The following is a 25,863-nucleotide window of genomic DNA, read 5'->3' as shown; positions in this document are numbered from 1 at the left end:
TTACAAAAAAGTTTTGGTTGGGCCCCATATGACCCTCACGGCTTTATCTGTGATAGAAGAATGAAGAATAGGTTGTCTCCACATATGCATCATAGAATCCCAGAAATTGAAAAATTTACCAACATGGATGAATGGAGAGAAGGGACCTTAGTAGCTACTAATAATGAATAGGTCAACATAGAAAATGTAATAAGAGATCTCAAAAAGACTCTTGACTTAGATTCTTTTGGACAAGTACATTATTATACTTCTCAGAAGTCATCATCAGGAATAAGTGCCTCAGCAGCTGGGACCACTGAAAGGCACTCACAGCAGACCAATACACCAGCCACAAGGACCTCCAAGGGTAAAGAAACAGAGACAAGTACACAAGCTAAAAAACAGTCTATAATGTCTAAACAGCCTGAAACTTCCAAAGAGCAGGCCCACATACAAACTCCTCCAACTAAAGTCAACATGGTAGAACCACCCAACTTGCAGACACCTCTGAATGAGGAAAGGACCAAAAAGAGAGACAGGGAAGTAGCTACCCCTGCTAGTGGACCCTCTGAACAACCCGGTGCTAAGAGGCATGGGCTGAATCCTCTTTCAGAAGAAGAATTTCATGAAGAGAATACTGATAGCCAAAGAACAGAAGGTGTTGATAGTCATCAAACTTTCCCAGTAGGAGGGACACCTTCCAGCTCATAAAGACACGAATTGGAGAGACAACAGAGTGCAGAAGTATCATCCTTCATGCCTCCAGGAAAAGAAAGCCCAGAAATCAAGAAAATGTTCAAAGAAATAAAAGCCAGAAATGAGCCATTAAGGATCCAAGTTTACAATCAGTATTTGAAAATGGCTCCCACTAATCAGAACAGGTTGATGTCAGCTTATGACATCAAAGAAGGTAAAATGATAATGAGTTTTTTCAAGCCCAAGGTGCAATAGCCTCAATCAGCTGCAGATTACCTCAAAACTAATTTTGAGGTCATGGCAAAAGACATCCATCCCCTGGACCAGATTGAATTGCACAAACAGACAGGGGAGATGGTCTACTCTACATTGACGAGCAAGGCCATGATGGCCCAAAGGCTGGAAAATTCTCTGAACAATACAACTGCCCAACTACAGCTAGAGAAAGCCTCTTCACAGGCTAAAGACAACAAGATTAAATCATTAGAAGAATTGATCATTGGGTTGGGTCACGATCCTAAAATGTGAATGTTATAGAAGCTGTAATTAAAAAGAAAGATGAAGACATAGCTGCCTTAGGAAAGTAGCTAAAGTTTCCACCTTCACGGCACCCATAGACAACTGAGGTCATACAACAAAGGTCTAAAGAAGAGCTGATTGATTTATTCCTAAAGCTTAATGAGCAGCTGAAGGAGACTGAACAAGAATTAGAGAAATCATTGAAGGAAAAGCAGGGAGAGTCGACCTCTCAGCCTCCCAATGTGATTCCAGTAGTTTCCACTGCAGTCCCTTCAACCCTTGGAACAACTCTGGCACCAAACATTCCAGTGGTCACAGCAGAAGCAGTAACAGGAACAACAACAACAGGTACAACACAAGTAGGGATTTTAGGTCTTAGCCCAGATGAATTAATAAAATCAATGGAGGAATTGAAGCTCCAAGTTACAGAGTTGTAAAAGGTAAAAGAACAATTTGTTACCTTAGAACAAAAGTATGATCTTTCAAAGATCAATTTTGCAAAGAAAGTTAGGGAAAAAAAAGGGTTAGAACAAAAGGTGAAATCATTAGAAAAAGACCTCACATTTGATAGACCCTTGGCAGAGATTAGGAAGATCCTTTTGACCACCATCACTCAGTCTATAAATGATGTTTGGCCATCTATACAAATAATTTTTGAGTAGATGGAGTTGATAAAACTAGCCCTTGAAGAAATCCAGAGAACAAAGGAAGAATTAGGAAGGATGCCTGAAGAGGCTACCAAAGTAATTAATTTTTTGAATACTAAGAATAAATACCAGCTTGAAGAACTAGGCATTAGAGATAGAACAGGGACTATTCTGGAAATTAAGAAAGTTTTGACTAAAAAGTCCTTGATGCTGAATTTGGAAAGGAGATGCCTAAACATGAAAGAAGAAATTGATGAATTTATGAAGAAATTTGGTGTATTACAGAGTAAAGGACTTCCCATTCCTTTAGTTATCAATGATAAGCTAAGGACACAGTTAGACTATGTTGACAAGTTGGCTAAATATGCAGACAATTAGGCCAGCTCATCTTCTAGTGTAGCTAAAGCAATACCTATAGGCAGAGTTCTTTTTGATAATCTTGAGAACCTATTCTATGTGGAGCACGAGATAAAAACAAATGTTCCAAGTTCAACCTGATTTTTTCAGATATACCGAGGCTTATGAAATCCTTAGAAAACTTCAAAGGACCAGAATACCGCAGGAAAACTAGTGGGTAGAGATGATAGAAATTTTGTGATTTACCTTTGGTAAAATGGTAAATTTCCATTTTTTACCATAGTCAATGATGGTAACTGAAGGTAAACAAGGATCAAACAGGTCAAAGAGTATCAAGAAGGTAAAGAGTATTAGTAAGAAGATCAAAATCAGGGCAGCCAGCACATAATTACAAAGAAGACAACAACATGCCCAATCATAGGGCCTACCTCCAGCACATTCACAAGAATAGGAACAACAAGCCATCATTTTTCCTTTTCTTCTATCTTGAGACCATCTGTCTCTATTTTTCATGTAACTTATTGTTAGTCATCCTAGAATATATCTCACTTTGTTATGAGATATTTTTTGTATAAATACTCCCTCATTTGGAGTATTGAGGGTGGATTCTTAGACATTGCTGTAAAACTAATTACTTTGGAATAAAGTGTTGTTGGAAAAATCATGCATGGCTGGCTAGATGAAGAATTAATACAAAGGACTTTTCACAGGATTCATGTGTCAAACACTAGACAAACAAGTATTTTATATCTCATGTGTTACTATTTTCTTGTTTATTATATCAACTGTGTTTGATATCTGAATATTAAAATGAAAATGAATAATTCAGAAAGTGCTTAAGTGCAATCTGTCTTCAACCATTTTTATTCTTAATGTTTTCCTCTAAACTAGCATAAGCAGTGAATTCTTAATTTCTCTTTTTTCCTAGTTTACTCATTTTGATCATTTAGTAAAGAATTCTTAATTGCTCTTTATTGGTGATCATCCAAGTTCCCTCCCCTTAAAACATGTTTAAGGATTTTTAATTTCCCTTTCTCCCTTTTAAGTCCATTCCATCTTTTCAAGTCTCTATTTGCTCCCTGTTTAGCTATCTTTCCCTGTGAAGCCATCCTTTGTGGTAAAACCAAATCTAGTTGAGCCATTTTCTTTTGACTCCATTAGCCCAATGGCCTAAAATACTCAGTCCTACCCCTCTGCTACTTAATTTCACCACCAAACTCAATCAAAAACCCCAAGCTTTCATAACTAGCCTAACATCTTATAAAACCAAGCTAAATCTTAAAGAGAGAGCCCTCTCTTGATACAGATTGGCTAGATTTGGTACCTAAAAGTTCGTTTGTAGTTACCTCGGACTCCTTCCCCTCTTCTTACAACTTCTGGGAAAATCTGAGTGATAACAGTAACTGAAAACCTAATATTTTAGACTCCGGTTCTAGCCAACCTAAGTCCAAAGAGGGCTCTCTCTTTATAATTTAACTTTGTTTTGGTGGGATTTTAGGCTAGTTCTTAGTGCTCATAAGGTTTTGAATTTGGTCGGGTGGTGGAATTCTAGGAACATATGGATAGAGTAAGGCTTTCAAGCCATTGGGCTATGGAGTCAATCAAAGGATGTCTTAACTAGATCAGATCAATCACTAAAGGAAGAGTTCACAGGGTAGGCTAGCAAAGAAAAAGGGAAATCTTCATGTTCAATGGATGAGATAGTCCTAACGAGGGTGAAAGGGCAATGAAGAATCCATAGACTGGGATCAAGATGAAGAGCAGAAGGTGATCATGTGCAAAGGGAAACTAAGAATCCTTTACTATAGACCCAGGGGGAAACTGCGGAAGTAAGGGAGAAATTAAGAATTCTAAGACTAAGGTAGTTTAGCAAAAAACATTAGGAATGTACACAGTCAAGAAAGAGAGCATTTAAGCCAGTTATTAAATATCATTCCTAGTTTAACATTCAGATTTCATAGAGACACATATGATTATCTATAAACATGAAGAGAAACAATAAGACACATGAGATAGAGAATACTTATTTTATTTCTGCTTTACACAAGAATCCTATGAAATTTCTTTAATTTATTCCTTGATCCAGCAAGCCAATCCAGCCTTGATTACAATAGATCCTTAACTTGAGAAGAAAATGTTTATAGAAATGTCATTGAATCCACCCTAAATACTTCGAAATGTGAAGTATTTATACAAAAAATACTTACAAAATATCTTTAAACAATATGAGAAATAATCTAGGAAATCAAAATATTTTCAAGCATGAAGATAGAGATAGATGGAAAACTGCATCATGTTGTCCCTTTTATTATCATTGTGTGGGTTGCTTTTAGTTCGAATTTAGCTCTTTAAGTTGGCTGATATTTATGTGCTGGATTCAATTTTTGTCTTCAATCTTTTACTGATACTCTTTGACCATGTTTACCTATTTCATCTGGCTGCATGCAGATTTACAGTGGTAACTTATAGTAAATATGTCACTTTTACCCACCATTCATCTTCAGGTACTTTTTCCTTGATCATCTTTCTGTATATCTCGTCTGCTTCAGTATATTTGGCAAAATTTAGCTTATTGACAAATAGATGCTTTACCTCATGCTCTAGGAAGAATAGATTTTCTAAATTATCATATAATACTTTCCCTGTTGGAAATGCTTTGACTCCTGAAGTGCTTGCTTGTTCTTTGGCCAACTCTCTTAATCTGTCAGTGTAGTCCAGTTGGGTCATAAGTTTATCATGGATGACCATAGGACTGGGAAGGCCTTTTTCCCTCAAAATTCGAAACTTTTCCATGAATCTGTCAATGTCAACCTACATGCTTTGGCATCTTTTCTCTAGGTTAAGCATAAGGTTTCTTTTAGCCAAAACCTTTTTGATTTTGATGATGGTTTCAGTTCTGTCCTCCACACCAAGCTCATTTAGTTCATGCCTGTTCTTGCTGTTCAAGAATTTGATGAGTTGATTAGCCTCCTCAGGCTGGTCTCCTAGGTCTTCCTTTATCTTTTGTATTGCTTCGGTGGCCACTTTCACCAGTTCTGTTTGCTCGAATATTACTTGAATTGATGGCCAAACATCATTGACAGATTCAATGATATTGGCCCATAGCATTTCTTTAATTTGTCCTAGTGGCTTTTGCAATGTTAAATCTTTCTCAAGGAATTTTATCCTCTCACCCATCCTTAGGGTTTTTTGTGTTTCTTCTTTTTGTTGTATTTGGGCAAGCTTACAGTCAGTTTCTAAGCTTGTCACTTTCTCCTTAAGCCTTTTTAGCTCTGTAGCCTGGATCATCATTTCCTCCATGGATTTCACTAATTCTGCTATCATTTCAGTTGATGTATGTTGGGTCCCTATAATACTAGTGATTACCCCATTACTATTGTAGTTGTACCCCTTATTAATATTGTTGTGCCCCTATTATCCCCATATTGTTATTATTGTGCCCCATAGAATCCCTCTATTGTTATTTTTGTGGCTTTATATTATTATTGTTAGGTCGGCTGGGTTATATTTTGACTCCTTAGACTCCTATATATAGAAAGGAGGTTTTGTCATTTGTATCATCCAAGAATTTCTCATTTATGTAATGTAAAGGAGGTTTCCCCCTCGAAAAGGCTGAATTCTAAGGCGTGGATCTCTCTTTTCTATCTTTTTGTGAGCTGGTTTCATAACATTTGGTATCGGAGCTTTGGATTCTAGGGTTTCGCTTCTCTAACAGGTCATCGTGGAATTTTCGCTATAACGTTTTTTTTGTGATGTTTCAGAAGTTGAAAAAAAAAACCATTTGAGAAGAAATCGCGCTAAACCTCAAGTCAAAATTTCAGAGCTATTCGCGCTATATTTGTTGAGATGTGATCTGAGGAAGTTGGTCTTTTTGCAGACTCCTAAATTACATTCTAAACAGGTGACCTGGGGAAAAGCGTCATAACTTTATCTCTGGGGATCGAATTGAAATTTCGTAAGAAGGTACAAAAATAGGACGGACTATAGTTTCTTTTATGCATTTTTCAGATCCAAAGGTCAAAACAGTGACTCGTGCCACGTCGTACAAGTTCGCTTTACTGAACTTGTCTATAATCAAGTCACCGTGGGAGATTTCGCATAACTATTCCTTGGAGAATCCAATTTGGGTTAGACTTGTGGAATTGGAAAGAGGACACATATGGCTACTGCAGGTCACAAATTCAGATCTAGATGATTGGAAAGTACAGAGATACATCAGAGGCAATATCGAGCTCCTAATAAGTGAAAAAAGGTGTGTAGATTTTCTTAAATTTTTGCTTAAGCTTGGTTTGAAAATTTATTTTGAAGGAATTCAAAGGGCATAGTAGAGCATTATTATCGGTAAATGATGCCCCAAGGAAAAAAAATGTAAACACCTAGTAAGGAACCTAAAAGCTCTAGCATGACTCATGAAGAAGAGGAATAAATGCAACATGATATATCAAAATTACAAGACCAAGTGCAACAACTGTCCCTTGCACAAAAAAGAACAGAATCTAAGATGGATGGTTTAAAGAAAGGCATAGAAGCTAAGATGGATTGTTTAAAGAAAGGTGTAGAAGATAAGATGAATGACATGGAAGCTAAGATGGATGATTTGAAGATAGATTTGAAGACAGACATGGAGGAATTGAAGATAAATATGAATAAGTTTCTACAAGAAAGGGTCACTAATGGTGAAAGGGTAGTAAAGGAAACTCATGATGAGAACAAAAGAAATGTTAATCATGATTCCATAGACTCTAATTTTGGATCAAAGACCCACCATATTCCAAAAATCGATATGACGAAGTTTGATGACAAGGATCCCGCAACATGGATATTACAGATGGAGCAATTTTTCGATCTCAATAATGTGAAAAACACACAAAAGGTACGTATTGCAACTTTATATTTGGAACCAAATTAGTTTGTATGGTATCAATGGCTTTGTTCTTGTAAACAATTTAACACTTGGGCAATTTTTACGGATGAATTGATAGCACATTATGAGGATACAAAAAGAAACGCTTTTTTTAGCCAATTGATAAGTCTCAAACAAAAGGGTTCAATAATGGAGCACATTGAGGAGTTCCAAAAATTTAACATAAGGGTAAAAGATATTCCAGAGGAGCATAGAATTGATGTGTTCATAGGGTCTTTAAAGGATAATATCCAACATGATGTTCGCCTTTGGGAACCTAATTCATTAGAGAAGGCATTCAAGTTAGAAAGAAAAATGGAAAGCAAAATTATGGCAACCAGGAAGCATACCACTCACAACTATAAAGACGGAAGTGTTGTTGCTGCTAGTCTTCCACAACCTATAAGGTTGACACCACAACAATTGGAAGAAAAAAGAGAAAAAGTTATTTTTAACAGTTGTGATAGCAAATACACTAAAGGTCATAAGTGTGCTGAGAAGAAATTATTCTACATAGATTGTGAAGAGGAAGAAGAAAATGAGCAAGAAATGTCAAAAGAAGAGGATATACTCCAGGAACAAAACCTAGATAAAGAAGAAATAAATCCAACCATATCTTGTAATGCATTGGTGGGAATTACCACTCCTCAAACCATCAAGATAGAAGGACAAATCAAGAAGAAAAAGGTAATAGTGTTGATTGATTCAAGAAGTACCCACAATTTTATTCATTGTAAGGTAGCAAGAGAATTGAATTGCTTCTTATATCTAGCACCAGAGTGTCAAGTGATGGTTGCAAATGGAAGAACAATAAATTGCTCAGGAAAGTGCCATAATATCAAGCTATCCATGGGAGAATATGTATTGACTAGCCCAATGCTTTCCATTCCAATGGGAGGTGTTGATGTTGTACTAGGAGTCCAATGGCTACAATCCTTGGGTACAATAGCTTTTAATTTTCAAGAACTTTTCATGAAATTTTTTGTGGAAGGAAAGGAAGTTGAATTAAGGGGTATTGCAGGGAAACCGGGAAAGATAATCAGCTCTAACAGTATGAAAAAGCTTCTAAAAAAAGAACAAAGAGGTGTAATTGCACAATTATGTTCGCTAGATGTGTCCACATTGGAATCATCTATTTCTCCAGATCTCCAAAAAATCTTGGACAATCATTCCAAGGTATTTGAGACTCCCAAAGGTCTCCCACCTATTCGTGATCATGATCATGCTATTCATCTGATTCTAGGAAGTGTTCCTCCAAACATCAGGCCGTACAGATATCCCTATGCCCAAAAGAGTGAAATTGAACGTATGGTTGCAGAAATGCTAGAGGCTGGTATAATTCAACCAAGTCAAAGTTCTTTCTCTGCTCCAGTAGTATTGGTGCACAAGAAGGATGGATCATGGCGCATGTGTCCGGATTATAGGGAGCTCAAAAAGCTCACTATTAAAGATAAATTTCCCATTCCTGTCATTGATGAATTACTGGATGAATTGCATGGATCAATTTACTTCACCAAGTTGGATCTTCGTTCAATATATCATCAAATCAGAATGAAGATTGAAGACATTCTGAAAACAACATTTAGAACTCATGAGGGTCATTATGAATTTTTGGTCATGCCTTTTGGCCTTACCAATGCACCTTCAACATTTCAAGGTTTGATGAATTCAATTTTCAAACCATTCCTTAGAAAATTTGTGTTAGTATTTTTTGATGATATACTAATCTACAACAAGTCTTGGAAGGATCATGTTGAACATGTTGACAGGGTGCTACAACTATTGGAGGAGAAACAATTATATGCAAAAAGATCCAAATGTTTCTTTGGAGTACAAGAGGTGGAATATTTGGGTCATATTGTATCTCATGAAGGAGTTAAGGTAGACCCTAGAAAAATTAAAGCCATTAAGGAATGGAAAATTCCCACATCCATAAAGCATCTGTGAGGATTTCTTGGGTTGACAGGGTATTATCGCAAGTTTGTTAAGAATTATGGGAGAATAGCAGCACCTCTAACAACATTATTGAAGAAAGATGCATTTTCATGGACTCCAGAAGCAACAAAGGCCATTCGAACATCTTAAAGAGGCAATGTGCCAAGCACCGGTCTTAGCTACACCGAACTTCACAAAAACCTTTATTGTGGAATGTGATGCTTCAGGAAATGGAATTTGTGCTATTTTAATGCAAGATGAAAGACCCATTTCTTTTGAAAGTCGTCCAATCAAGGGAAAGTTTTTACACAAAGCTATTTATGAGAAGGAAATGTTGGCAATACTCCATGCACTTAAGAAATGGCGACCCTACCTAATGGGAAGACACTTCAAGGTAAAAACGGATCATGATAGCCTTAAATACTTTTTAGAACAAAGATTATCCTCTGAAGAGCAAAAAAAGTGGGTCACAAAGATGTTGGGTTATGACTTTGAAATCATCTACAAAAAAGGGAAGCAAAATGTGGTGGCAGATGCACTCTCAAGAAAGGATGAGGATGTGGAAGCATTGTTGTGCGCCATTTCTATTATCCAACCAGATTGGATAAACGAAGCAAGGGAGGAATGGAAGAATGACGAAGAAGTTTGGGCACTTATTCGAAAGTTACAACAAGATTCCAGTATGCCTGATACATTTAGATGGAAAAATGATTCATTATGGTACAAAGATCGCTATACCTCTGTAAGAATTCCCAGCTAAAACAAAATATTCTTATGGAATTGCACACTTCTCCCTTAGGAGGGCACTCAGGATTTTTAAAAACTTACCACAGGGTTAAGAAGGAATTTTTTTGGGATGGCCTTAAATCAGATATTCAAAATTTTGTGGCGGAATGTTTGGTTTGCCAACAAAATAAAGTTGAAACAATTAAGACACCGGGTCTATTACAACCTTTATCCATTCCAAGCCAACGTTGGGAGGAGGTTTCAATGGATTTTATCACAGGTTTGTCCAAGTCTAAGGGAAAGAGTGTCATCATGGTGGTAGTTGACAGACTTACCAAGTATGCACACTTTTGTGCATTATCACATCCATTTAAAGCCAGTAAAGTTTCTACTGCATTTATGGAAACAATTCAAAAGCTACATGGAAACCCAAAGATTATTGTAAGTGACAAAGATCCCATTTTCACTGGAAATTTTTGGACAAAATTATTTTCTTGTCTTGGTACTCAGTTAGCTCATAGCTCATCTTATCATCCTCAATCTGATGGGAAAACTGAGATAGTAAACAAATGTTTGGAAGGATATCTTCGTTGCTTTGTATCTGATAAATAGACACAATGGGTCAAATGGTTGCCTCTGGCTGAATGGTGGTATAACACTTCCTTCCATACAGCAAAAAAAATGACCCCATTTATGGCACTTTATGTTATCAGCCACCATCCATCACATCATATTTAAGAGAAAATTCTAAGGTTCAAGCAGTGGAACATCACATTGAACATCAACAACAAGTCCTCCAACTCTTAAAGGATAACCTCGTGTTGGCACATAATAGAATGAAACAACAGGTAGATCAACATCGTAGCGAAAGAAGTTTTGATGTAGGTGATTTGGTATTCCTACAGCTACAACCATATAAGAAAATGTCCCTCAAGCAAGCTAAGAAGGATAATAAATTATCACCAAAGTATTATGGTCCATACAAGGTGTTGCAAAAGATTGGTTCTATTGCATACAATAGGAGCTTCCTGCAGCTTCTCGATTGCACCCAGTTTTCCATGTTTCATGTTTAAAGAAGGTTATAGGTGACAAGCTCCCAGTTCAAACAATATTTCCAGAACTTGATGAGGAAGGAAAAATTATATTGGAACCGGAAGCAGTCATAGAAACAAGAACTTGACAGCTACGAAATCGCTCAATTTCGAAGTATCTTGTCAAGTGGAAGAACTTATCCGTTGAAGATTCCACATGGGAGGATGAGAATTTTATACAGAAGCATCTAGAACTTCTCAAGCGTTGAGGACAACACTTTTTTGAAGGAGATGGGCATGTTGGGTCCCTATAATACTAGTGATTACCCCATTACTATTGTAGTTGTACCCCTTATTAATATTGTTGTGCCCCTATTATCCCCATATTGTTATTACTGTGCCCCATAGAATCCCTCTATTGTTATTTTTGTGGCTTTATATTATTATTTTTAGGTCAGCTGGGTTATATTGTGACTCCTTAGACTCCTATATATTGAAAGGAGGTTTTGTCATTTGTATCATCCAAGAATTTCTCATTTATGTAATGTAAAGGAGGTTGCCCCCTCGAAGAGGCTGTATTCTAAGGTGTGGATCTCTCTTTTCTATCCTTTTGTGAGCTGGTTTCATAACAATATACCTGCAGTTGTGGACTCAGCTATGATTGACATGGTTGTAGCAAGTGGAGTTTTTGGTACTAAAGAGGCTGCCAATGTTGAGGAAAATGCAGTAGAGACTATGGGAATAACAGTCTATGGAGTGTTGGCCAACTCACTCTATTTAGACTGAATCAATGTGTCCAACTCCTTCTCTATTTCTTTCAGCTGATCATTTAGCTTAAGAACCAATTCCATAAGCTCTTCTTGTTCCTTCTGAGTCTTTAACACTTCTGTTGTTTGTGGATGATGTAGATGTGGAATTTTGAGCTTCTTTTTCAAGGCAGCTATGTCATCATTCTTATTTTTAATTAACCTTTCCGCAGCTTTCACATCTTTGGGATCATGTCCCAATTCTATGATCAAGTCCTCCAAGGACTTGATTCTAGTATCCTTGGCCTGTGAGGAGGCCTTTTCTAGTTGAAACTGTGCTGATATATTATTCAGTGAATTCTGTAACTAGTGGGCTGCAATGGCTTTGATTGTCAGAGTGGAATATACCATCTCTCTTGTCTGTTTATGCAATCCAATCTGATCAATAGGATGTACGTCCTTTTCCAGCACTTCAAAATTTGTCTTCTGGTAGTCTACTGCTGATCTAGGCTGCTGAGTGGTGGGTTTCAGGAAAGTCATCTGCATTTTACCTTCTTTCACATCAAAGGATGACATAAGCCTTGTTTGATTGGTGGGAGCCATTTTGAGGTACCATGCATAGCTTTGGGCCTTTAGCCTTTCATTTTTGGCCTTTATTTCCTTGTATTTTTCTCTAATGTCCTAGTCTTGGCTAGTTGGAGTCCTGAAAGAAGACACTTCCACACTTTGCTATCTTTCCAACATCTGAGTAGGTGTTGTATAAGGTTCTTGCATTCCTCTAGAGGGAGTAGCATGCCTGCCCTCTTCTCTTTCTATGCTTGTGGCTCCAACTGTTTCTCCTGTGAATTCTTGTTCGGAGAAAGGATTTAACCTTTGCCTCATTGTTGTTTGGGTTGAAAAACACGCCGACCATCTTTTCGCACGTGGTTGTTGCAGCATTCAAGGAATATATTCATAAGTTTTTAGAGGTTTATTTTGATTATTGGACTATATTTGGGTTGGTTAAGCACCATGTAGCGAGCTTACACTAGATGTTGGACACCTGCCGAAGATACCAAATCACGCTTAACCTCAATAAGTGTACGTTCCTCATTCCTTTTGGGAACCTGTTGGGACATGTGGTTTGCAGACAGGGACTAATGGTAGATCCCACAAAGATTACGGTGGTTCTGAATTTGGAAGTGACGCAAAGTGTGAAATAGTTGCACGCTACGCTGGGACATATGGGGTACTACAGGAAGTTCTTCCAAAGTTATGCCTAGATCACCAAGCTGATGGAAAATCTATTGAAAAAAGATGTCACGTTCTGCTAGATTGATGACTGTGAGAAAAGTTTGGATGTATTGAAAGAAAATATGGTCACTGCGTCGATTCTGGTCTTCCCGAAATGGGAGGAAGAGTTTCATGTCCATGTTGACGTGTCAAGTATAGTGTTGGGGGCAGTATTAACACAGGAGGGTGGAGAAGTCTTGGATGACCCTATAGCATTCGCAAGTTGTAGATTATCTAAAGAAGAAAATAATTTTTCCAACACTAAACGTGAGGGACTGGCTATGGTGTATGCACTCCAAAAATATCAGCACTACTTGCTAAGGGGGACACGTCAAAATGTATACAGATCATTCTGCACCGAAATACTTGGTCAATAAGCATGTGTTCATGGGGCGCATATCAGATGGATTTTATTGTTCCAAGAATATGATTTTGAAGTTGTTTTGAAACCTGGACGATTGAACACTAGACCAGATCACTTGTCACGCATTGAGACACGAGAGGAACCTACTAGTCTGGAGGAAGGATACCTAATGCACAGCTCTTTGCTATGCACGTAGCAGATGGAAATTTTGAAGATATCATCCACTTTCTCACGACTGGAACTGCGCCGAAAGAGTACTTCATCCAACAGAAGAAGGAACTAGTGGTGTGCACGGCAGATTTCTCTGTCATTGCGAGGCACCTATATAAGATGGGGAATGGTGAGATACTGCAAAGGTATGTACCTAAATTTGAACAAAGTAGTATCCTTGTGAATGCTCATGGGGGCGCTGCGGGAGGAGATTATGCAGGGAGAGCGACTGTATTGAATATTCTCCGCGCAGGGTTGTGGTAGTTGACCCTTCATCAGGATTCAAAAGCACATTGCAAGACCTGTGATGTATGTCAAAGAATAGGTAAAGCATCGCAGAGGGATGAAATGCCTTTGAATCTACAAATGACACTGCAACCCTTTGAAAAGTGGGAAATCGACTTCATAGGACCTATCAAACCTCAAGGAAAAATGGGAGCAAGATATATTATCACTACGACAGAGTACCTGACTCGTTGGGCAGAAGCGTAGCCAGTAAAAGATTGCATGATCGCGACGGCCACAAATTTTTTGTTTGAACATGTATTGACACGATTTGGATGTCCGAAGATCTTGATGAGTGATCGCAGTACACATTTCCTGAACGAGACGATCAGCACGCTGACAGAAGAGTTTCAAGTGTATCATCAGAAAAGCACACCATATCACCCATAAGCTAACAGGACAGTAGAAGAATTTAACAAAGTACTGGAGACTGCGCTGACCAAGGTATGCAATGCGCAGTGAAGTGATTGGGACCTGCACATACTTGCAGTATTATGGGCTTATAGGATGACATGCAAGAAACTAACGGGACAGACACCTTTCCAGCTGGTCTATATAGTGGAAGCCGTAATGACGATGGAGGACATTGTGCCTAGTCTATGCATAACAGCGCTCATAGGTATGAAGGAATGTGGAGCCCTAGAGGAGAGGCTCATGCAATTGGAAGAACTTGAGGAAGAATGATTTTTGGCTGGCTTTCCCCAACCAGTACAAAAGCAGCATGAAAAGGCTTGGCATGATTGACATATTAATTTGCACACCTTCAAGGTAAATGATTTGGTGTTACTGTATGATAGTAAGTTTGATCAGTTCCCGAGAAAACTCATAATGCATTGGTTGGGACCATATGTTATTAAGGAAATCACAGATAATGGCGCAGTGTAGTTGGTAAAGTTAAATTGAGAACCTTTCCCAGGAAAAGTGAATGGCAGTCAGTTGAAGCCATACATGGGTGGCCCGCCTATCTGAGTAGCTGACCGAAGCATAGTCTTAGCGATCCAGGTAGCTGAAAGGAGGTGTGGGACTATAACCAGGTGCAGGGAAGTAGTTCAAGTACCGAAGTCTTTGAACAGCGTTTCTAGAATGTACAGAAAGTAGTCGCTCAGTGCGCTTCTGACCTTGCAGCGGTCCAGGCAGAGTTGGGAGGTCTCCGCGCAAAGATCTCTGCACTGAAAAAGTTACTTGAGGGCGAGTCATGATGTTTTTGTTGGGGGCCTGTTGGGCACGGGATCCCCCAAGGGAAGTTTTGGGGCTTAAAACCGAGATTTTGACTAAATCCAATGTAAAGGCTCCGCGTTTTGTGGGCACAGATTGCAAACATGTAAATGAGTGCGTCTGTGCACCCCTTTCTCGTAAGAAGGCTATCCACCCCTTTCTTGATTGTCCGCCCTCATTTTCGTAATGTAATGTCAGCTTCAGATATCTACTCATGTTCCGCAGACCATGGGATTGTATAAATAGAGCAAGGATCTAAGTTGTAAATCATTGAATCAATGGAGGAATGAAGATGAAGAATTAAGTCTTATCTAAGTGTAGAGTCAAGTCTTGGGTCGTAGAGTAGGAGAAGGCTCTGCAGCTGAGTGCGCAAAGGTCTAGTAGTTTGCAGCTGAGTGCGCGGACCCCTGCAGCTGAGTGCGCAGGGCGAGTCGAGTCTGTAACCATTAGAGAAGTAATAAAGAGAAGTTTCATATCATTTCTATGTATCTTTTCCCTATTTTGTGCATTGAATGTATTGGGTATAAATTGCAATTTCACTATTTATATGATGTGTGAATTTATATGATTGTGTTGATTAAGTGAATATAAAATAGATTATATGTTTACACGAAGTTAACTATCAGTTATAATAATATAAGTAATATTCATGGTGTAACTTAGGGCGCTACCATAGCAGCATGAAAGCACCTCAACCCCTGGTGAGGGCTGCGTGAAGGTGATTATAACAGATCGCGAAGGACTCACAGATCAGGGTAGTGTGCAAAGTTACCTACAAGAAGATATCCACAGTTGGACTAAATTGACCCATCAAACATCTCTAGGGTGCGGAAACTTGGTTCTAGCATTACCCCATACTTCTTTGGGTGAGACCTCAGTCCGCGCTCCACGGGATGTTGCGAAAAGGGCGAGTAGTGTAGGGATTTGTTGGTTAATTAACTTCGAACCTGGTTCAGGCCCCCTCAAGCCAACACTTGATCAATTTATGGGTATTTTTACCATTCGTGAACATGTTTGATTGAACTCCGTTAGAAGTCCAACAACCAAAAATATCTTGAAGGAGATGGGAAATTTGGGAAAAATAGTTGGTTCACCTTATTAAGTATCACGTGCAGTGATTTTCCTAGAGATTTCCATGCATTCACTGGAATTAACTCTGAGAACAACACAAAGATGTGCTATGTCTACCACTATAGACTAAGCAGGTGAATCAAAAAAAGTAAAAATAAAAAGGTACATTCCAGAAACATAGTTTTCCAAATCGTTCCCAACTGAAGGCTTCTAGGTGATGACTATTCGCGCTATAACCCTCAAACGATGCATCTTAATCCCTTTCCTCAAGGAGCTCTAATCCCTATTTTAGAGGATCTCACCCTCCTCTTTTGGATCTGAAACTTATTCCTCTTAGCCTATAAAATGACTAGAGGGTAGAGGGATTGAGAGGGATGTTGAGAGTAAATTTATGCTGGGGTAATCATGTTGGAGAGATTATCATTCTTAGAGAGCATTGAGATTGTTATATAAAAAAATGACCTCCTCATCAGCTCAAAGGAGAAATACATGATGACTGAAGGAATGACCAAGTTCATAGGCCCAGTTGTCAAGCTAACATAGCCTAAACACTAGCAACCTTCTTTATAAATCTTCCTAGCAAAGCTAAGGGTGCATTAGTGCCCAAAGTAACTCTGTTTGTTACCTTGGGAAGAGAGTTAGTGAACCCTAATGAGTTTTTATGAGCCAAAGGAACAAGTTGACTGAGAAATATCCCTAGGTTCTCTCCTATGTCAGATCATAAAAGCAGCGAAACATCAGAACTCGACCGGTTTGGGGGAATTACTAATTCCTGATGGAGTATGAAAATGGGAAAGAGCAAAAAGGCATGGAAACATCACTACTTTTGCATAATGGGACTCATGAAGGACTTGGCAAACCTAACCTCACATGTTATATATGCAAGGCTAGGGCCATTGTGAAAGAGGTCGAACCATTTGAAAGGATTGCCTATTTGACGGTCGAGCAGAGTCTCAAACTAAGGAATCAGAAGAGGTTAAGAAGGGAGAGAGAGAGAGGAGTTGGAGGGGTATGGGAAGGCTGATGCAACTAATGGTTGTAATCACTCTTTCTACATCAATATAGAACTGTAGTTGTGTTGTCCACTCTGAGATGTTGATAGTATGACTTGTTTATATGTTTATTCAATGTCATTAGCATGAGTGGCTTAGTTATATGCAACTAGATATATTTATATGTTCATGCATTGTTTATCAAGTTTTTATGCTGTGATATTACGCTTGTCTTTTCTATGTGCAGGTTTTGATCTCGCGCCGACTCAGGGGTATTTCGCCTAGCCTCATTGCACTCTCCAGGAAAACCACACTAAGACTTGAGGTAATAATTCCTTCTCGCTTTGATATTCATTTGTTAAACATAGATATGCATGTATCTGTGTGACAACTATAGCTAATCTGACTGCCTGCCAATGATCCAAAGAAGATCCTTGAGGGTTTCTACATCACCAAACACCCATGCATTAATCCCTATAGAAGAGTTGGCGACTCCACTGGGGACTACACTTAGTTCCCAGTTTTTCCCATAAAGTTACTAGATCTCTCTTTGTTCCAGGTCTCCATGTACTTCTTCATTCTCTTTCCGACCACTCAGGACCATACAGCACCTTTCTTTCAGTGCTCATCCCTAGATCTGATCCCCACAACCCATTCTTTTAGTATTTTTCCTCACTAACGCAGGTTACTAGTGTAAACAGTGCTTTATAAAGCACTGTATCCTCACAAACAGATATTAGTGTTGAAGCTAACTCTCTGTAGCTTCTAGTATAGAGAATTAGTCAGCCATTTCTTGATTAGCAGCTTACCCTATGACCTCATGGGTTGGGAAATCTACTTGTAGATTGATCAGGGATCTATAGTTGCACTTGTTTGACTGATCTGTGTCCTGAACATTTTTTTTTTTAAGAAAATAACTTTACTTCTTAAAGTTTTTGTTTTCATTAAAGAAAAATTACAAATTTTTTTACTGTTTTCTGCTTGGCTGGTTAGATCTACATTATTTGGTTTCAATAGTTGTTAGTGAGCATTGAAGTTCTATTGGTTATGCTAGTGTTTTACTGAATAGGATGCATGGTATAAATATTGATGTATGAATGACTCTTCCTTTGTAGAAGCAGCTTATTCATCGAAAGTGAAAATTTACAAGCATTGTTTTTGCATGATTTGAGTCAAAGTCCCATATAATTTCATATGTCAACACCCCTACTGAAGGCTATAGAAAAGCACATTTAAAATCTACCTAGTAAAATCAATTAGCAACTCTTTTTAGAGTAAACACACATTAGTTTAGGCTAAGATCTTGCGATAGGAAGTGTGAGTTAACTGCCCAAGATCATACACCGAAACTAGTGTCATTAAAGAAAGAAATCCTTCTGCACTTATACTATCCAGGACCACTCCAGTAAAATCAGAGCTAAATATGAGACAACATCATAATGTAAGTGAAGGTAGCATGCCTTTGCTTACATCTCCTTTGGGTATTCTGTGTATCAAGGATCCCTTCGGGGATATCGGAGCTGAGTCGGGGACTCAGGTATCCTGCCCACACAGTGTATTGTTTGTGACTATGTCCCCCTGGTAGTGTCTGTGATTTGAGGTATCCTTAGTGGCCATACTTTTAGGGATGAACACAAGGTGACTGGGGCAGGCTGCCCTGGTACCTAACACAGATGAACCTACTCTATCTTTGGTTTTTGGGAGGGTACTCATCTTCACGAGAGTACTTGGCCCCTTAATCTGAGGTTCAAGCGAAGCTCAAGAGTAATCGTAACTATACATTTGGCCAAATCTCTCTGTTATTCATTGTGATGCTAGGTTTCATCTCCAGTGATTGGTGCTTATCAAACTGGGTCATTTCCCTCTACTTGTTGATTGATTTCCTTAGTGTATTTTTTATTTTTTAAGTTCCAGAGCATTATCACCGAGACTTTAATAAACATCACTGTAAAATTTACTGATAACAATTATCGACCACCGTGGCTACATCTGGCCCTCATCATTAATCTAGATGGTTGTTAGGATTTCCCCCACTCACTGTGGAGGATCCGCTGAGCTCCAGTGAACCGAATTCCCCATCTTTGAGAAATCAGTCTTTGATATCTAACACAGAATCAGTTTGGACATCCCCTGATTCAAGCCTACTGGAGGGTTTCTTTACTGAAGGGTTTCTTCCTCCATACAATCCTCTGATCATGAATCCATTAGGACCACTCTTGGTTCCTATTGCATTTATACCTCCTTTGTCTTCTATTGGAACATTTCCACCCATCCCATCGATGACTAATGGGTCATGGGATTTTGTGGACACTTTTGGTCCACCACCACCTCCCCAGTCGATAGTCAGTACTGCACCTCTGATGGTGAACCCCGCTATCCCATCTGTCCCAAGTTCAAACCCTATCATGACACCCACCACGAGTGGAACCTAGTACATTTCAAGTTCCACCCCTTTTGTGTCAGCCCCTGGACCTTCGATAAGTGCTACATATAGCGCTCCTTATAATGCTCAATATAGCATGGTTAGCATAGGTCCCTTAAACCAACTCTATGGTTTGCATCCATTATATAGTTCTAACCCCTAGATTCAGGTATTTGGGGGCACAGTTCCCAATATTCATATACCGGTCGGGAGCATAACAGTTCCCCTTCCATTTATAGGTTTGTATGATCATTCATTGATTGACATGAACCTTCCTTATGTCAATCAAGGACTTGTGGTTAGTTATGTGGTGAGTAGGAACCCTCAACAAGGTCCAATCAATCCATAGGGGCACCCTACTCACATCCTCAAATGAGTCAAGGGGCCGCTCCTTATCCTGGGGCCACTTCCATTCCCCAGCCTAACAACCCCTATGGAAACCCACAGTACAATACCATACCCCAAGGCACTTATTATACCATGCAACCTGTGTATAATATTGGAAACAACACGATGGGAGGACTGCAAGGATCCTCAAGTCATATGTCATCGCCTTGGTCTGATTCGGGGGCATCAAACACCTTGCCTTTCTTGTAAACGCTTGCTATCCCCGACATGTACAAACTTAAACATGACCCCATCTATCACAACTTACTTTGGCCGCCAATCTCGCATAAAATACCGATAGACATCCGAAAGTTTGAAGGGAAACAAGGGGAGGATCCAGGTACGCACATCACCACCTATAATCTATGGTGCATTTCTAACTCCATGGTGGATGATAGTATCCTTCTACTTCTCTTTCCTCGCACCCTTACTGGCAATGCAACTAAGTGGTACATCGAGTTACCATGCGTGCCAGTCAATACCTTTGGTGTTTTAGCGATGGAATTCTTAAAGCACTTCCAACTACCCATCCGCTATGAAACTGGGACAGAACTCCTCACTTCATTATGTCAAGACATTGCCACCCACATTTTTGATCATATACATGAATGGAGATGTAGACAGAGGTTAGTCAAAGCTCCCCTCCCAGACTATCTATTAGCAGATTGGTTCTACAAGTCTCTACTCCCCCAAATCACTAAAGATGTCGCCTTAGGTGTTGCGGTCATAGAAGACCAATCCATTCGTCGTACCCAACACTTATATCTAATATATTCACAATGTAGCACTTTATACAATATCATTCCCAATGCCCCTCGCAACTCCAATGATCCCACTACTCAGCAACCCAGAGCACACGTCGATGGGATTATCGGCGCAACCTCCAGGGCTACTATAAAACAACTCAGTAGTCACATTGCCCAGATGTTAGTTGACCCCTCTACCAAATTGACTTCTCTTCCTACCACCAAGATAAACTCTGTGCAGTCTACACAAAAGCCTGATGGTAAGAACAAGAAGTATAAGAAAAATACCGCTCCCTCTAAAGAGCAATCCACAAAGCAGTACAAACCAAAGCATAAGGTTGTTGCACCCTCTGATGATGGACAGGATAAACCCACCATATTCCCTTGCAAAATCTATGTCGAAGACCACATGACCTATTGTTGTCCGCATCTTCAGGAATGCACAACTTTCCTTGCTAAAAAGGCACTAGGGCTTCACTCAATGAACGTCTGACATAGCGTCTGAATGCGTGGCATACTAAAGAATACCCTTAATTTGACTACATTTTGGAAAATACCTCTAAAAATCGCATTATTTAATGCCCTACCAATATGAACCCAATACACCTACCAATTTAAAAAACCCCTATTTTCACTAGATATTGTAGGTATCCATTTTTTCATTAACATTTTTTATACCCCTTTATATTTTCTCATTAACTTTGACCTTGATTTTTTATACCTACCAATATAAAAACCCTTAACCCCCTATTATGTGCTCAATATATTATGTCATTTTTTCCTCAATATATATCCCAGAATATGAATGCACGTGGTATGGTATTTCTCCCCTAGTGAAGCCCCCGTGTAAAAATGACACTAGAAGGACCCCCGCCGTCCTGAATAATCCTTTCCTTGCTCAGCACCAACAACACTTATTGTAAACCAACCCCAACCCCCACAAGGGGGCAATGGCGGTTCACAACATCCTTTAGTTGGTGAAGGACCATCTACCATTTACACCTTTGAAATGGTAGATCTACAAACCAGAGCCCAATCTTATGGAGATCTAGTCACTCATGCAGAGGAACCCTCCTCAATTCAAAACCCACCACCACCTAACAATCTTCATATCGAAAGGATAGTTGTTGATCTTGTGATTCGCCCCCCCAAAAGGGGCACTTCATCACACAACGCATAATACATCTACACGTTCTACTCAAAACTATAGTAATGTAGAAGATTTGGCACAAGCGTCATCGACTATGTTGGTGCTCAAAGTATTACAAACCTTTCTAGCACAAAGGAAAGCTCTGCTTTTGGCTATTGGTGGTATCGACCCCCAGGATTCCATGCTTGTAATTTTCGACATGGAAAAATGTAAACCTCCCCTTTCACACTAGCTTGCATTTCAAGTGCAAATATTTTCGAAAGGGAAAGGAATACATATAATTGTCATTGACAAAGGTGCTTCAACCTGTGTAACGTCGGCTTCATGTTGGCTCGCTTTGGGTTCTCCAACCCTATCCCCACCATTGAATTCCCTTAATGCTTTCGACGGCCACACTTTCATCCCAAAAGGTTAACTAGCTAGCTACCCTATCACCTTGAATGGGAAAACGATAATGGTAGACATCGAAGTTGTAAATAGAAATCTCAACTATAATCTATTATTGGGTCGGAGTTGGACTTATGCCATGACTGCCATCGTGTCTATTCTCTTTCACATCATCCTCTTTCCATTGGATGGAAAGATAGTCATAGTGGACCAGTTGTCCTTTTGCACCCCTGATTATTTCCCATTACCTAGCGGCTTTGTACCCTTAGTGGGTCATGTACTTAACTCTTACATCAGTATTGGTACTGGTCTATTCAGTGGATCTTCCTTGATGGGTTGTTTCCCTCTTCTACTGCCAGCAATTCCACAGAGGGTCAATATGGTTTCATCCATTCCTCACGAACCGACCAATCCTTGGATCCTACCAGACCCTTTAGACATTGACACTTACGGAGAAAAAATTCCACTGTCACCAACTGAATTGGCCTACTAGGCCATTCAATCTGCATCAAAATCTCTGGTCACTTTAGTCATGACCAATGGGACCACCGCCTCTCCCATAACGACTCCTTTCAATCTCCTCAATCAAGTCCTACCTATGGACGAAGCTATTAGAGAAATCATGAGTTTATAAGAGTGACCTTGGGTGGACTCGCGCCATTATTTTTTGATATCTGATTGGGACATGATGCCTCTTCAAATCCTATCATTTGACACACCTGAAATCATTTCCTCACCTTACACGACTAACCAAACATTGGAATCTGAAGGAAACATGGGAAATATTTCAAAGACATTGCTCATTGATATTTCTATCATGACAGGCATCGTAGAAAATATCCAGGTTGGAGAAGATTGAAATCCTAAGGAAATTTCAAGTTTCACTTACCTTTTTAAGGAATTATGTGATGTATTCGCTTGGTCTTACGAGGAAATTCCTAGCATAGATCCTTCTATTGTCGAGCATGAGATCAAGATATATGACAATGCTAAACCTGTCTGCTAGGCTTCGACTAGTCCACCCCTGCAAAATGGAAGCCATCAAGACTAAGGTGGAAAAGTTTTTACGTGTTGGTTTCATTTATCCCATTCCCTTAACGGAATGGGTTTCCAATCTAGTTACTGTCGATAAGAAACAAGGAACCATACACGTATGTGTTGACTATTGAGACTTGAACGCCGTGTGTCTGAAGGATAATTATCTAAAACCATTCATCAACCAAATCATTGACAATTATGCCAGTTGTGAATCATTCTCATTCATGGGTGGTTTCTCCGGTTACAACCAGATTGCTATAAAACCGCCTTTTTTTGCCCATGGGGAATCTTTACCTATCGAAAACTCCCATTCGGTTTAAATAATGTTGGAGAAACATTTCAACGGGCCATAGACTACGCATTTCATGATATCATATATATCGTTCAAGCTTACTTGGATGACCTTCCATCCCATTCCAAGAAGCGAGCGCAGCACCTAGATCATTTAAGAGCTATCTTTCTTAGGTGTCAGTTTTATAACATACGTCTGAATCTGCATAAATGTGTTTTCTTTTTCAAGTCTGGACGCTTACTTGGATTCATTGTCTCCAAGTATGAGATTAGGGTTGATCCTAATAAGGTAAAGGTAATCACTCAATTTCTCGAACCACAATCCATTCTGCAACTCCAACGCTTGCAAGGGAAAGCAAACTTCTTACTACAGTTCACTGTAAACTATGCTGAATTGATGATAGGCTTTATGCACCTACTTAAGAAGGGAGTGTTGTATCTGTGGGATGATCAAGCTCAACAATCATTTGATGCCTTGAAAAAGGCACTTATATCAGCCCCACTCCTTAGCGCTCCCAACTATGGGCGCGACTTTCTTCTATACCTAGCAGCCTCGCCATCCTCTCTAGGAATGGTCTTGGTTCAAACTCATGATGATCGGAGTGAGCATGTGATATACTATCTATCAAAAGGCCTGGCTGGGCCCGAACTCAGATATTCACATGTGGAAAAGTTGTCCTTGGTAATTTTCTTTGTTGTCAACCACTTCCAACATTACATATTTCTGCGACGGACTACTGTTATTGCCTTGGAGAATCCCATGAGACACATTTTGTCTTGTCCAGTCATTGAAGGGAAATACTCCTACCGGATCATGATCCTCCAACAATTTGATTTGGTGCTCACTACTGCCAAGGCAAAAAATTCCTTTTTCTTCACCAAACTTTTGTCGAATCTTCCCATTATCGATCCTACCGAGATAGCCCACGATCCTCTTTAGGATGAAGCTATCTATCTTATCGACACTAATGACACTTGGTATGGTGACATTCTTGTCTACCTCCAAGTGCAACATTTTCTCCCTGAGTTATCGTTAGGTGACCGTCGCCGCATCCACCACCAAGTGCGGCACTATTTAGTGCTTAACGATACGTTATATCACTGTGGTGCTGATACAATTCTTCAACGTTGCCTCACTCATGAGGAGGAAGAACACGTTTTAAATGACTGCCATGCTGGGGCATGTGGCGGTCATCTTTCTGGCATATCTACTGCTCAAAAAAATTTGCGCGTAGGATACTATTGGCCAACCTTATTCAAATATTGTATCAAGGCTATCTGACAGTGCCATCCTTGTCAAGTGTTTACAAAGAAAATGCATGCTCCTCCAGCCCTACTACACCTAGTTATCTCCGTCGACCCCTTTGCAAAATGGGGGATAGACTTCGTAACTTGCAACCCCATTTCCTCTACCAGACACAACTATATTATCGTAGTTATGGAATATTTCACAAAATGGACCGAAGCCCTTCCCACCTTTTAGGCCGATGGAGAAACTGCGGTGCTATTCCTGTTTAATCAGGTCATCTGTCACTTCGGTGTGCCCTACACGATCATTACAAACCATGGGTCTCATTTTCAGAATCACATGATGTCTGACTTAACATCATTGCTCGGTTTTTTCCAGGATCAATCATCCTCCTACTACCCCCAAGCTAATGGTCAAGTAGAGGCCATCAATGGCATCTTAAAAACCATGATTCATAGGTTAGTAGGGAATCATAAAACCCGCTAGCATCAAATGTTATATCCCGTGCTCTCAACATACCGAAATTTAGTTAAAACTGCTACAGGCTTCACACCTTTTCAACTAGCTTATGGCCTGGAAGCAGTTTTACCAATCGAGTGTCAGATTCCTTCCTTACAAATTGTCGTTGAACTCTTGCCTAGCACTACTGCTGAAGAAGAGTGCCTGCTATACCTAAATCAACTGGATGAAACCCATCAAAATTTTGAATTGGCACATGAAGCCCACAAGCGCTGGGTCAAAGCCCAGTATGACAAAAATGTCAATCCTCGTTCTTACCAAGAGGGAGATCTTGTTTAACTCTATGATCAAAAACATGACCTCTTGGGGGTAGGAACACTTCAACCCTTATGGATCGATCAATATGTCGTCAAGAGGCCCTCTCAAAAGGGGCATATGAACTTCAGGACTGGGAAGGACTCTCACTTGGTGAGCCCCGAAATGGGCTCTATCTGAAAAAAGTATTATGCCTAGTACTGCACTAGGCATGTGCTTTGTAATTTTATGTATTTATAAGTTTTGCTTCTTTTATGATGTGACTGGATTTTTTGGTATTTATTGAAGTATTTGTCTCATACATATTTCTCATAATGTAGATTCCTTCATTACCCTTAGCATACGTAGGATACGCGAATGGTTCCAGTCGTCACACATGGCACATTGCATCAACTGCTTGGGTCATTTACACACCTGAGTCGGAATTGTTCTGTTCGAGGGGAGTCTTTCTTTTACTGCCACCAACAATAT

Source organism: Pinus tabuliformis, chromosome X (assembly GCF_031772625.1).
Source record: "Pinus tabuliformis cultivar Carrire ecotype Pingquan chromosome X, CPIR1, whole genome shotgun sequence".
Taxonomy (NCBI): Eukaryota; Viridiplantae; Streptophyta; class Pinopsida; order Pinales; family Pinaceae; genus Pinus; species Pinus tabuliformis.
The sequence above is the reverse complement of the archived record's forward strand: the minus strand, read 5'-3'. Positions refer to the sequence as shown.